Below are 15,048 nucleotides of genomic sequence, written 5' to 3'. Positions count from 1 at the left end.
CAAAAATTAGGTTCAAACTCAAGTTACTCTCAATTACTCTATGTGAGAATGAAATGAGGAAAACCCAAGACGTCATCGACACAATCAGTCATCTACAGGAATGATACAAACTAGGACATCAGCAAGTGAGTGAAGAGTTTAAGGAACACAAAATCCTATTACTGGAAGGGTTGTCTTCAGTGAGATAGGAGTGGAATGTACTATTATTTTAGAAGCTTAAATAAAAGCAACAATATTATACTCTGCCCAAAGAATATTATAACAGATAGTTGGCAAGCTTTCTCTATAAAAGGTAGTTTAAAGAGAAAAAATCTGACATTGTGAGCCCAGCACTATCCAGAGTAGAAAGAAGATGCCCTGATCACAAACACAGGATCTGAGAGGAGGAGCATGTGCTGAGCAGAGAAGAATGCACTGATTATTCAACTCATTTCCAAGCCAGATGGACCATTTGATTTTTCCCCCATAAATGAACAATTCTTTTTTGTTTGCATATGGTCCAATGTAAATGTGATGAGCATGTAAGTCTATCCCCAAGTAATCACTAGACTGATATAATTAACGCTGGACTGCCATGCAAAGTCTAGCTCCACCACTAAGTAGCTTTGTGACTCTGGGCAAATGATTTCACTGCTCTCAGTTTCGTCACGCAGAAAACAAGAGAGCTTGACTAACTTAAATCAAGGTTTCTTTTCAACTCTAAAGCTCTATGATTCAGAAACCTGAAAACTACAATAATAACAATAATGTGTGGTTCCACTATCTATGTGTTTAAAAACACAAAACGTCTTTGGGAGGAAACTGATATAAAATTTTAAATAATACAATAAATGCTTTCTTGAAAAAAGTCAGAAATTACTAAAACATACACACAGAACTTGGTTCTAGGGCCGGCCCCATGGCCGTGTGGTTAAGTTCGCGCACTCCGCTTCGGTGGCCCAGGGTTTCGCTGGTTCAGATCCTGGGCATGGACATGGCACCGCTCATCAGGCCACACTGAGGCGGCATCCCACATGCCACAACTAGAAGGACCCACAACTAAAATATGCAACTGTGTACTGGGGGGATTTGGGGAGAAAAAACAAAACAAAAAAAAAGATTGGCAACAGTTGTTAGCTCAGGTGCCAATATTTTTTTTTTAAAAAAAGAACTTGGTTCTAAATTATAAGCAGAAACTGGCATATATTACCCACTAGTAATAGAAATAAAAAACACACTTAACCAACATTCTGTTGAGTCAGGAAAAACTAAAAATGTATTATATATGGTTACCCAATTTTAGAAAAGAAATCTAGACGTTAGGTGAAATTAAAACTATGTTTAAAAAGCAAATGTGTAATACGAAGCACAGAGATGGACTTTAAAATACTTTACTGAATGCAAGAGATCAAAAAGTCAGGTGGTCAACCAAAATTTTTAAATTGCCAAGTGGCATGGGGGTGGGGAGAAGAGAAAGAAAACAACTTTTCTCAAAATAGAAAGACTACAAAAATGAGGAAAAGCAATAAAAGACCATAAATTGCAGCATGTAGGCAAAACAATAATTAAAACCTTGCAAGAAAATGCAAAGCCACAAAGAGGTGGTTTAAACATATAAAAAGCCAGATGCCAAATAAATACTGGAGGGGTCACTTGATAAATAGGGTATAAACAGTGATAAAAGCAAGACAGCTGATGGGCCTAACTTTAATCTGCTTCAGTATCTACTGAGGAAGGTATGAGGAAAAAAACCTATTTCTAAATTACTCTTTAAAGCATTCAAATCACTAATAGTGAATCAAATTAATTCATCATTAAACAAAGAAGATGCTTCCAAACTAATACATTAGATGTTAGGTAGTCATGGAGTCCCAAAGTGTTCTCTGTATTTTCGAAGAATTTAAGTACAAAATTATAAAACTGCAGGGAAGAACCTACTGGCTGACAGTCATATGAGAGGAGTGATTGCCTATAAGCCCCAGGTGGGGATCTGTTTCCTTTATCAACAACATTTACGCAGCCCCTTTCCCCACTCCTGACATAGTTACGCACTTAATAAATATTTGCTGAACAAAAACATGCCACCAACGTAACTCCCATCTATTCAAGAGAAGGGCTCTGGCCTCGAGCTTCAAATCGGCTAAGTGTCAAATCTCTGAGCGAGGATGGGATCAGAAGACATATCAGCATGAATAACATTCTGAGGAAAAAACAACATAGCTTCTAAAAGAGAAAATCATGCCACACCAGTCCACCCAAATTCTCTGAGGAGAAAGTAAGTATGTGGATACAATTTATGCAGGCTTTTATAAAAGTCTTGATAGGAATCTAAATAAAAGGCTATTTTTTAAAAACCTGAGTGACCACAAAATTGAGAATATTTACCATAGACGGAGTGTGATTTAGACAGAAAATTACAAGTGGATGCTGAAGCAATACCCTAAATGAAGAAGTATAAGCAAAAGATTGATGTTAGGTAATGTTTTGGAAATGCTATATTTAACACTTTAATAAATTATATGAAAGATATACAGCAAATTCCTCATTCCTAACAGTAAAATACTACACCGAGTTAGAAAAATAAGGAACTGAAAGGTGGAAAGGATTTTTAAGTGTATCAAATGAGAAACATTTGCAAAAACTAGGATTTATTTTCAGCTTAAAGAATACTTTGGAAAGCGTGAAAGTTGTCAGTTCCTGTGTAGACAAAATTAGGCCCAAAGTGGAAATTGCAGAGAGGTACATTTCAACTCAACATAAGGTCCAGCTTTCTAACCATCAGACTGAACTAACAAGGTGATTCTTTCCCTGAATTACCTCTAAGAGCCCAGTGAGATACAAGAGGCTGAAATACTGCAGGTAGGAAAATGGCAGGTATTACCGCATGGACAAACAAAAATAAGGCATTTACAGGAAAAAATCTAAGTTGTACCTAAAGGATTCATGACTTGCTTCCAGTCAAAAAAGGAATTTTTGAATAATTATAGAATGTTCCCTAAAGACACTGTGATGGTCTATGCAAAAAGGGGGAAAATAGTTGCAAATTCTATTGGTAACAACAAGGAAAAGACTACAAATAGAATATATTTTCCTGTTCTTCTAACAAATCATAATTTAGCTATATCTGAAATGCAGTTCTGATTGGTTACCACAAATCCAGGAAGGCAAAACAATGCTGACAAACATCCAGAGACGTGTAAATGGAAGCACTAAGAGGCTGAAGGAGGTTTTACCGGAGACCACATTTTAAAATCAATCATCTTCATAAAGAAACACATAGACACAGAGAACAGACTGGTGGTTACCAGAAGAGGCACGTGGGGGGAGGGCAAAAGGGGTGAAAGGGCACATCTGTATGGTGATGAATGGCAACTAGACTCTTGGTAGTGAACATGATGTAGTCTATACAGAAGTAGAAATATAATGATGTACACCTGAAATTTATATAAGGTTATAAACCAATGTGACCTCAATATAAATAAATAAATAAATAAAAATGATATTCAATTGAGAAACATGAAAGCCAAGGGGCACTATGATCAAAATCAGAAAATGTATCAATACTAGTTTATTCATCAAATCTCGGTACAACATATTAAGCTTTTAAACTTGAAAAGGTAGAGTTTTTCCACAATAGATAAAAAGAAACTTGTGGAATGTGTTATCACCAAGAGGTATTTAGAATACTAAAGAAAAGATATGCATAAATGTATCTATATTAAGTCCATTCTGGGTTCCTATAGGATAGTAGTGATGTCTGAGGTGAGGCCTTAAGTTTCTGAGGCCTCTTAGAAGATAACATCTTCTAAGATAACAATGCCTCACCTCAAAACACCCCTTGGTGCCTACTGAGACAGAACAATTGGCTGATAGCCCCGTCTAACAGACTCTGCGACTCTGCGAGGCTTGGGGGTATAGTTCCTTTCATTCTTTTATCTATGTATGTATGTATGTGTTTTATATACACACATATATATATATACACACACATTCTTTATCTTTGATACATTTAAAATCATCCTTATATAGCTCTCCATCCTGAAATTTTAATTTATGATATACTCAACATTCTAAGACATTAAAAGTTCTTCCAAAATATTGTTTTATGGCTATAATTGACCACCTTTAAATATGCCATAATTATTATCCATTAATCTTGCACCTCACTTAAGTTGATTCTCACTTCTCACTAGTATAAATAATGCTACAATGACTATGTTTGTTCACAAATCTTTCTATGTATCTCTATTTTTTTCTTCCGTAAGATAAATTCCTACAAGTGGAATTATTGGGGTAAAAGGACATCTTTAGATTTTTCAATATTTGTTGCCAAAATACTTTCCAGAAAACTTGGGCCAATGCACACATCTACCAGCAGTTTGGGAAACTGCCCCCTAACTACCTTTGACAGCATAGTTTAACTGCCAATATGATAGGTTAAAAAAACTGTACATCATTTTAACCTGCATTCCTTTGATTACTCATCAGAATAAAAATCTTTCTCATATGGCTCTTGGTCATCTGTATTTCTTTTTTGTGAACTCTGATCATGTCCTGTGTCAGCACAGCTCTTAGCTTTCTTCTGGCTCTAACAAAATTCTGAAAACCAGGTGAGATGGAGCAACGTTATCAGGAACTTCTGCTCCCCCTGCTGGCCAAAAAGTTACTACCACAATCAAGACCTAGATAAAAATAAACTGTAGGCTACAATCAAGCTGGTCTGTTTTCTGGACTGTTGCTGCATACACAATTTATACATGGTGACAAAAGACAAAACATTATATGTATAAACTCATACTTCACAGAGCTGTGATGAAGAAGAAGAAATGGGACACCTGATCACTACTATATCAGAACTAACGTCATAAAGAATTCTAAAATTATAATCAGTTCACTGCCAAATACACTACCTGTATCACAAGCCTAAATAACATTCATTTCCCTATACTTTATTCTAATAATGTGAAAACGTTCCAGCTACCAGATGACACTGGGTTGTTGGCAAACTGGCTCTCTTTTTCAAAAGCAAAAATAAGAAAACAAAAACACACATTGCCCTTCATCATACAATGCAAGATTATTAAAAAAAAAAAAAAAAAAAAAAAACGCTTTGTAATCCTTATTCCGAAACTTACACTGAACAAAGTGGGTCTATAGTTCCAAAGGGTAAGGTCAGGATTGGCAAATGGATATGACTAACTCAGCTTTTCCACTGATACCCTTCTAAAGATGTACTTCACAGGTTGGGCAATACAGCCTTTAGGCCATTCATTCAACACATATTTCCTAAGTCCCATCACATGGCAAGCAGTGATGATAAAAGACAGGACACAGCCCCTACTCTCACAGAACTCAGACACTAAGCTGGTAAGAGATGCCAACCTGTAATCACTGCACAAGAAAAGTGGTGCTAGGTATGCACACACTCGAAGGCAATGCCTGGATACACAGGAAGCTCCCAGTGTCGGCTACTGTTGTTACTGTTATTAACATCACTGGTATTAAAGAACTAGGAGGAGTAAGCTTCTAGAACAAGGTGAAGGGCATTTTAAACAGAGGCTACACTTGCTTGAAGGCCCAGAGGCAAAGGAGCAACAAGGCGCACAGAAGCAACTGCAAGCAATTCCGCACCAATGAGTGCAAAGCGCTCAGGAAGGAGTAGAGATGACCTGGCAGGGCCCGCATCGCCAAGGGCCTAGGTGCTTGGCAAAAGCATTTGAACTTGAAAGCCAGGTAAGCCGCAGGGGAGGAGGTGTATGATCATATGATGAGATCTGCACTATACAAGGATCACTTTGGCAGCAACTTGGAAGAAAGAAGGTAATCAAGAATGATGAGCAGGCAACTGAAGGTCGTGCAGGCAAAGGGTGATGAAGGGCTGAACTCAGAAGGGAGAAGTGGGGGTGAGTAGGGAAACATTACGAGCTAGGATATCAAGAACTTGGTGACTAATTTGCCACAAGAAGGAATCCTGACTCCACTGACTGGGTGGGTGATGGTACCATTCACCAAGACATGAATAGAGGAAGAGGTCAGACTTGGGAAAACAGATGATGAGGTCATTTTGAAATGAACATGGGGCATGCAAGCAGAGATGTCCAAGAGGCTGCTGTGTGTATGGGACTAGAGATCAGGAGATCATGCAGAGCTGGAAAAGCATTTGCAAATCATCAGTATATGGATGCCATGTGAAACACAAACTTACCTAAGATATCTCCCAGGAACTGCACAGGGTAAGAGGAGAGAGGGCAAGACAACGCAAACACTGACATGAGTGAGGAAAAGAGTCTGCAAAGAAAAGTGAGAAAGAGCAGCCAGAGCTGACAACGATGACAGAAAGAGCCAGCAATCACATCACTTGTACCTCACTGTGTGCCAGGTACTCTTCTATGTGCTTTTCATGCATTAATTCATTTCTTCCTCACAACAGTTCTGTGAGGTAGGTGCTATTATTTTATTATTTCCCCCAGTTTTTGGATGAAGTAACTGAGGCACAGAGAGGTTAAATTACTTTCCCAAGGTTGCACAATTAAGCGGTAGAACTAAAATTTGAATCTAGGAGTCTGGCTCCAGAGTCATGTTCCGTATCACTACTCTACAATGCTCTCAGAAATGAAGACAACAGGCCAGGAGGGACCACCACCACCACAGTCAGGGGGAATGGTCCACAGTGTCAGAGACTACAAGGGGCCTCAGAAGGCAAGGCAGAAAAGGAGCCTCTGAATTTGGCAATAGGGATGACTTTTTAAGGGCAGGTTCAGTGGAACACGTAGGTAAAAACTGGACAGGGACCAGTGGTTGCAGTTTAAGGGTTCTGTACTCTTAAAAAGTGAAAGAGATTTGAGTGTGTTATAAGCTAAGGAACAAAAGCCAACAGGAATAGGAAGTTGAAAATTGGGTGGGAAGAGACAAGTGAACAGTGAGAGGTCCCTACAAGGAGGAAGAAAGCATAACGTTAATTTATATTTTGTATTTGATTCTTTTACCCCTGTTTTCACTCTCATCTGGCTGTCTCACTTATTAAACTATGCTCTAGGTTGCAAACATTTCACAAGATGATTTCTAAGCAAGAAAAAAATCTAACAAAAACTAAAATTACTAGACTGTTTACAAAAAAGACTTTTTTTAAAAGATAGTATTTTTCGGGGCCAGCCCAGTGGCGCAGTGGTTAAGTGCACATGTTCCGCTTTGGTGGCCTGGGGTCCGCCGGTTCGGATCCCCAGTGCAGACATGGCACCGCTCATCATGCCATGCTGTTGTAGGCGTCCCACATATAAAAAAAGTAGAGGAAGATGGGCACGGATGTTAGCTCAGGGCTAGTCTTCCTCAGCAAAAAGAGGAGGATTGGCAGTAGTTAGCTCAGGGCTAATCTTCCTCAAAAAAAAACAAAAGATAGTATTTTTCAATTCCTTCAAATCAAATACCTGAATATATTCTCTGAGCTTCCTGAACTTACTATGGCTACTCCCTTTATCCTCTGGAGCAAACCAGCCAACAACACCCAGAACTGCTCTCCTGCCCACCACCTGACTTCTCTCCTCCACTCCAACCTGTACCACTGGTGCTCTGCCTCGGCCTGCTCAGCACTCTCTACGGCCTGGTCGAACAGCCCTTCCTTCCACAGCCCAAACAATTCCCCACTACTAAGAACTTCTTCACTTCAGGATAGGGACACAGGAGAAGGAATCTGGGAACTAGCCTCTGATGACAACTGACAAAGCAATTTCACAATACATATGTATCTAGAGCAGTCCCAGACCACTGCAAAAATCTGATGAGAGCAACGGACCCTTCCTCTCCATAAAACGCACACAAGCAAAACCACATCATTTTGCACTGAACTGCCAAAAAGCTGTCATTCTCCACATATTTTATCCATAGAAAAGTCCCTCCAGCCATCACTAAAGATTCCTCCTTGGCAAATAATTTATATAAGCTTAGTTGGCTGGTATCCTAACCTACCACAGAAAGAAAGTATTAAAATAGAGGGCAGAGCTGCTGGAGGCTGGAACAAGGACAACAACAGCCTGACACTAAGGTAGGAGATCACGAAAGTAGATAATCACAGACAAGAGAATATAAAAAATAGCCCAAGAGTATGTAATACATACACACTAGTCCACTAATACCGTATATTTCATGGTTTCCAAAGGTATGTGATATTTCAGCATGATACACTAACTGATGGGCATAGTGAGGATCTTCAATAATTCTGGATTATTATTAAAAGATAAAATTTTGCACAGGCTGCTTTCTTTAAGGAGGCAGAGAAGCAGGTAATACCTTTTAGAAAGATTTTCACCTGAATTATAACCTTTTTAAGTCTCAACACTAGAAGTTTCTGGAAAGGAAACCATCAAATAAAGGTACATAGAGGCCAATGGTGAAAGGTAAGGTTTAAAAACAAAACAGAAAGGTCAGCAGCAGCCAGATCATCAGGGTCTACATTTTATATTAAAAAGTCTGAACTTTCGGGGCTGGCCCCATGGCCGAGTGGTTAAGTTTGCGCGCTCCGCTGTGGCGGCCCAGGGTTTCACCAGTTCGAATCCTGGGCACAGACATGGCACCGCTCATCAGGCCACGCTGAGGTGGTGTCCCACATGCCACAACTAGAAAGACCTGCAACTAAGATATACAACTGTGTACCGGGGGGATTTGGGGAGATACAGCAGAAAAAAAAAAAAACTAGCAACAGTGGTTAGCTCAGGTGCCAATCTTTAAAAAAAAAAAAAGAAAAAAGAAATGGTGAGCAAGACTGAAATCTTGACCTTAATTTTTCAAATCAAAATTTTACTGATAGCTAAAAAAAAAAAATCTTACCTTCCAAAGTTTTGATTTTATATAAATCTCAAGTTTCAATAACAAAAATCTATACATATCAAAGATAAATACATGAAAAGCCTAAAGAAATAATCTACTTCTTCAAATCATGTTAACCAATTTGTACTAAAATCTTCATTTCCTACATATAAGTGCTGAGGGTCTGCCACCCATGATGAGTGACATATGTGTACAAGGCTACTGGATGTTGTTATGGGTTGAACTGTGTCCCCTCAAAAAAGATATTTTGGATTCCTACCCCCAGTACCTCAGAATGTGACCTTAGTCGGAGATAGGTCTTCACAGAGGTAATCAAGTTACAACGAAGTCATTAGGGTGGGCCCTAATCCAATATGACCGCTGTCTTTTACAAAGGAGAAATTTTGAAGAGAGACACACACAGGGAGAACTCCGTGTAAAGACTGGAGTTACACTGCCACAGGCCAAAGGACCACCAGTAACTAGACGAAGGCTGGGGACAGTTTCTGCCCTGGCACCTTCAGAGGGAGCACACTCCTGCCCCCAGACTTCGAGACAATAAATTTCTGTTGTTTAAGCTATTCAGTTTGTGGCACTTTGTTACAGCAGCCCTAGCAAACAACCATCAAGAAAATTAGCAGCTCCTGTTTATTGAGCACATACTAAGAGTTATTCTAAGCACTTTGCATCAACAAACTCACTTAGTCCTCACACAGTCCACCCTAAGATCTAGGTACTGTAATTATTCCCTTCTTACAGATGAGGACACCAGGGCTCTCAGAGGTTACGGAACTTGCCAACCATCAGCCAGAGCCCCCACTCTTACCACAAGGCTATAAGGAACTATTACTAACAGTAATTATTATAAGAACAGTTGCAGTTCACTGAGCCAGACATTATGTCCTCTACAGATATAATATACACAACAATCCTCTGAAGTAAATGTTAATATTATTTCCAGCACAAAGGAGGACCCTGAATCTCAGACAGATTAAAAATTTGCCCAAGATCACACAACCAAGAACATGACAGTGTCTCTAATTGCTAACTCAGGGGAACGAATAAACAATGAAACTCTTTTTGAACTAAAACTTAAAAAGCAAGTAAATTTTTTAATGCTTGACCTTGCAATTCAATACTAGAAATATACATCTATAAATTCTAACTTCTTCAAGAGGCCAGGAGAACATGCGTCCTACACTATGGTACCCTTTGTGTATGTACCCCTTCAACCTCTGCTCAAGAGCTCTCTGCTCTCTCAGTGGTGGCCCCTTGCTGTTTCTGACTTCAAGATACAAGAGGAGAAGAAAAGATGGAGGGACTGAGATACTGTTTTTTAAGGTTTTTTAAATTTTGTATTTAATTTATTGATTTTGATACAAACATCACAGAGTATAAAAAAATATAATACAGTGAGAAGTCTCCTTCCCACTGCTTCCTCTACCTGCCCAGTTCCTAGGCTTAACAGGCAACCACTGTCACCATTTCCTTGTTTATTCCTCTAAAGTTTTTTTTAATGCATATACAAGAAGCCAATACAAATTTTCTTTTCTCCTTTTTATAAAAAAAAAAAAACATAAAAGGCAACATATCATACATGCCATTCTGCATCTTGGTTGTATCACTTGACTTTCTATCATGGAGATCTTTCCACATCATATTGAATATTTTAATTGTCTTTTTGTTCGTCAAGAATAATTTTTAATTCTTTCATCACAGTCCAGTCTAGCATGTAAGGCAACCGGCAGTGCCTAACAGCTGATGGTGGCACCACATCACACACCAAAGACCACACATCTCTTCGCTCTGCCTCCTCATCTTCACTTTGCTCTTTTCTCCAACTTGCCCAACTCTCCTCCTCCTCCCTTCCTCTCCCATCTCACCCATGCCCCAGCCCCGAGAACCAGCCCTAGAAACATCACACATCACTGACATTGCTTAGTCAGGGCTAGCAATAAAAAAGCTGTAGACCCCTGATACAGAGAAAAAGGGGTAAATAATTTTCATGGGAACTTCTAATTAACAAAGACGCCTTATACTGAGGAGTTTTTTGCAGTTATTTTTCCTTGGTATTTGGGTTGTGAAAAGGGTGAGCATTAGCACTATTTTCTACAAGCAGGGAAACAAGCGCATGTTCAGGTCTAACATTTAAGTAACGCCCGACAGAACTAGAGTTCATTCTGAAATAAGATAATCAGAAACAAAGAGTAAGAACTAGAAAACGAACATTTTGGCTCCAAAGTATACATTTTAATTAGCGTGCCATTCTTTTTTTACTTAAAAATAAGTAGCTATAATCTGAAAATACACCTCAGAAACATTTTAAGGACATTCACCACTGAAAAAGAGAACAAAGCTCTCCCTCTCCCTTTTTATTTTCTGTCCTATAAATTCTATGCTATCCTCTTCCCTCAAAAAAGTGCCTTTTTTTCCTGCCCAGATCAAACGCTACAATTTTTAAGTTAACAAAAGGAGAAGGAAATGTTAGCAAATAAAAAATTGTTTAGACTCAGAAGAGGTCTTCCACTGATCAAAGGGTTGGTAGGGAACATAAAATTAAAGGGGCCACACAACTACATTGTTAAGTAGTTAACAGGTGGTAACTCACACAGTATGGAGCACTGACTTCCATTCTGTATTCCTGCCACGCCAGAGGCCTTTCATACAACTTCCGGGGTTACTGTGGAGCTATAATACCCCAGGTTCAGAGATTTAGAGGAAAAATCTTAAACATCATTTATACTTAAAAAGCAGGCCTCTATGTACCCTACATTAGTTAAAACCAAGGAAACTGTAAAATAAAATCCAATGTATTGATCCCAAATTCCTTGGATTTCTAGAGAACCAGCACCCGCTGATATCCCCTTGCTTGCTTCCTAAAGAGGACAGAGGCCACCAGCTCCTGGCACTAAACACTTGGTACCAAAGAGAAATACTTTTGTGCAAGGTCCTCCAATTCCTACGGGTTCAGGACTTCTGGCTGGGTTCCCCATGCAAGCCCTCCAACCCTACAGGGATAATGGCTGGAAAAACTGTGTCATTTTGGCTTCCTTTATACTAACATAAGCACTCACTATCCAACAATAGCAGCTGGAACAGAAGTGAAGATGAGATCTCAGTCTGCATTTACCTAAAGATTTCCCACGGTCCAAACAGTTAAGTGACATAGACTGTATTATTCTCTGATTTATTCACTGCATTAATCTGAAATTCCACGGGGCAGATTACTACACAACAATCTTACCTACGCTAGTATCTAGCTCCAAAGAAAGGCAACGTGTGTTGCCTGGTGAAGCTGCTGGAGGGCTTCCATCACTCCTTATCTTTCTCCATCCTTCCTCCCACTTTCCTCCCTATGTACGTCTTAAGCTTTGCCCTCTGCTTACTCCTAACGGAGCGTCCTTTGGCCACCTATGTACAAGAGATTAGAAAGAGCCAAGAACTGGAGAACCACTGTATCAACAAGAGCTTTTTCATCCAAAGATCATCTGTCCACACTGCCCAAAAGAGGTTTATCCTGTGAGATTAAACTTGGCACAAAGTGCTACCTGTTGAGAAAAACAGTGTAAATTCTCATGCAAAGGACTAGGGAGCAGCCGGAGAACTCTGCAAGAGTTGTACATGTAAACCAAGAGATCGTAGAATGTTCTAACATACTATCTGAAGTTTCAGAGTAAACAAATGGTTAATGACACATCTTTTGTAACATATGAATCAGCTACACATTCGCAAGAGTGGGACACACCCTAGTACCTTTGACTGAAAGTGGACCTGGATGTCTGAATTGCCAATCCATCCTCCTGAGATTGGAAGAGAATTGTACAACTATGTAGGTTGTCCCAATTTAAAGTTAAATAACAAACACATCATTATAACAAAGTTAATTTGAGAAATTCATTAATATTTTAACACCAATCATCAAAAATAGTAGCAATACCAAGTAAGGAGTAGCCGAGCAGTCCTAGAAAGCAAACACAACAGTAGTTTTTGAGGGGAAAAGAGTGTCAGAAAGAGGGTTGAAGAACTGCAAATTTAAGAATTAGGATATTCTCAATTCTAAAAAAAAAAGAAAGAAAATGAGGCCTTTAGTTTAAGAAGTTAACATGTCTTACCTTAAGAGGCACCCACATAGCATTCATAGTGTCAGGAATAGTTCAGACAATACTCAGAAATAATCAAGAAGGGAGTCTTAGTAATCCTTCAGTCACCAAGGATAAGCAGGTAGGAAAATTTTTTGTTTCAAGAAGGTATCTGAAAGAGAGGATTTTCATTTAGACTAAAAACTAATCAAGAACAAGCAAATAGTTTAAGCTATCTAGAAACAGATTTGAAGTACTACTTGCCTCACCATCCAAAAAAGATGTACAAAAAACAGTCCCCTTCGGAAAAGGGCAAATGTGTGTATGTGTATCCCCATACATATGTAGAAATATATTTACATAAAAACTGTACTAAATGTCTAACACATATTTTAGATAACACAAAACTGCTTACCAAAAAATTAGAAAACCAAAATCCCAGACAGAAAAATGATTGTCCAGGGTACTTCAGAAACACTATCGAAAAGTCATTTAACTGACCTTTTAAGAAAGACCCTTGCCACGTTTAATTTTATTTACTAAATTAAAACCTTTCTGATCATTCCAATTCTCCTAAAATCTATTAAGCTTAAGTTTCAGAGCCAATTCTATGTGAAAAATAAAATCTATTCTTGACTGAAGTGCTAGAAGCAAATAAAAGACCCTTCTTTCCCAGAGATTTTTAAAAACAGACCAAACAACTTAATTTTGAGGATTAAGTTTGCCTGGAGGTAGGAGGACGGCTTAAATGACCTCTTGTAGAATCCTTGTTCAAGTCCTCGGCCTGAATGAAAATTCCAGCTTAACCAGTTACTGCTTCGCTTAAAATGGAGGCTTGCCCGGGTAGGGACAAAAATAACAGCACCCACCTCTGTAAAATAAATTTCTAAAAATCGAAGACTACAGTACCCTCATTTTAAAGAAAAATTAAAAATAAAAACCTCTGGAGTGGATTTGTTCTTGCTATGCGTTTGTCACTTCGGCTTCGAAGACTTGGCATCACTTTCCTCACCGCTCGTCGGATTTTTTTTTTTTTTTTTTTTTTTTTGCGGGGTGGGGGGCGGGGTTGACTCTTGACCCGTCTCAGGAGGCTTTAATAGCTCCTCCATGATCCCCACCGCGAAAACCAAGGGGAGAGGAGAAAGGGGAGAGCCCGACTCCCCACCCCTCCCCCACCGTGGACCCCAGTCCCAAACCTACCCCCCTGCCCGCAGAGGGGCGACTCCTGCTGCCCCAACCCCATTGTTTGGGAGGGGGCGCGGGGAGCAGCGGGCTCCGGCAGGGGCGCCTGCGGCCGTGGTCCCGGCTCGCTTCAGGAGGGGCGGCCCGCGGGATGCAGCTTCCCTTCCTCTCGGCGTCGGTCCGTCCCACCTCGGCTCGGCCTGGCGCCCCGGACTCTGCTCGGCGCCCCCGGCCCGGGGCCCAGCCCTGCTCGCCCCCCGGGGCACCAGGCCCCTGGCCCCTCGGCCGGCAGTCCGCGGCCCAGGCCTGCGGGTGGGCGCGGGGCGGGGGTACCCGTGCCCCACACACGCGTCCCCGCTCCCCCAGCCCAGCCGCTTCCAGGGCCCTCGGCGGCGCCCGCTCCCCGGGCCCTTCGGCCCCCCGCCTCCCGGCCGGGCCGCCCCCGCAGGCTCTCCCCGTCTGGGCCGCCTCCCCTTTCCCACCATCACCCCTACGGACTCGCGCCCTCACCCCCCGGGGCACCAGTGCCAACGGCTGCTCCCCCGGCCCCGGACCTACCTGCACGGCTCAACCAAGCCTAGAAGTGGGGGCGGGGAATCTTCCGCCCTCCTCTGTCTCTCATTGGCCCTTCCGGGGCATATCGTGAGCGCCATTGGCTAATGGCGGATGTCCGTCAGAGCGGTGGGGCGGGACAGAAGGGGGAGAGGGATGCTGGTGCCTCGGCGTCTCTGTCTCTGTATATCTCGCTGTCTCTGTCTCTGTCTCGGCTCTTGGAAGCGAGAGACACTGGGACGAGAGGACTGGGAGGGGCCCGGAGATGGGAGGAATAGAAATAGGAATCCTGGTAGAGCTTCTCACCAATCTGTCACTCCGAACCCCCTACCTAAGTCCCCTTTAGATCCTCTTCTCCATCACCCCCAACCCCGGCCCCTCACCCCTGTAGGTTCTTCATCCAGGAAGCGACGTGATGAAAACTCAAGCCGGAAGGCCATAGGGGGAGATTTTATAT

At 41.1% G+C, this 15,048-nt stretch overlaps 1 protein-coding gene across 4 annotated transcripts in view; it reads right to left on the bottom strand.

The window, feature by feature from the left end:
- KANSL1 (KAT8 regulatory NSL complex subunit 1) overlaps positions 1-14,688 on the bottom strand; it is a 175,392-nt gene extending 160,704 nt beyond the window's left edge. Inside the window, exons 1-2 of one of the 4 annotated variants that reach the window (XM_070226067.1) lie at positions 14,598-14,688; positions 12,891-13,029 (exon numbers count right to left, since the gene is read on the bottom strand). The gene's annotated coding sequence lies outside the window, so the exon portion shown is untranslated. Of the gene's footprint in view, positions 1-12,890; positions 13,030-13,798; positions 14,085-14,597 lie in introns of those variants that run through there. The other 3 variants (XM_070226063.1, XM_070226064.1, XM_070226066.1) reach the window with 3 other exon arrangements.
- Between the last annotated feature and the right edge of the window lie 360 nt (positions 14,689-15,048).

This window comes from Equus caballus, chromosome 11 (genome assembly GCF_041296265.1).
Source record: "Equus caballus isolate H_3958 breed thoroughbred chromosome 11, TB-T2T, whole genome shotgun sequence".
NCBI classification, from domain to species: domain Eukaryota; kingdom Metazoa; phylum Chordata; class Mammalia; order Perissodactyla; family Equidae; genus Equus; species Equus caballus.
The sequence above is the reverse complement of the archived record's forward strand: the minus strand, read 5'-3'. Positions and strand labels throughout refer to the sequence as shown.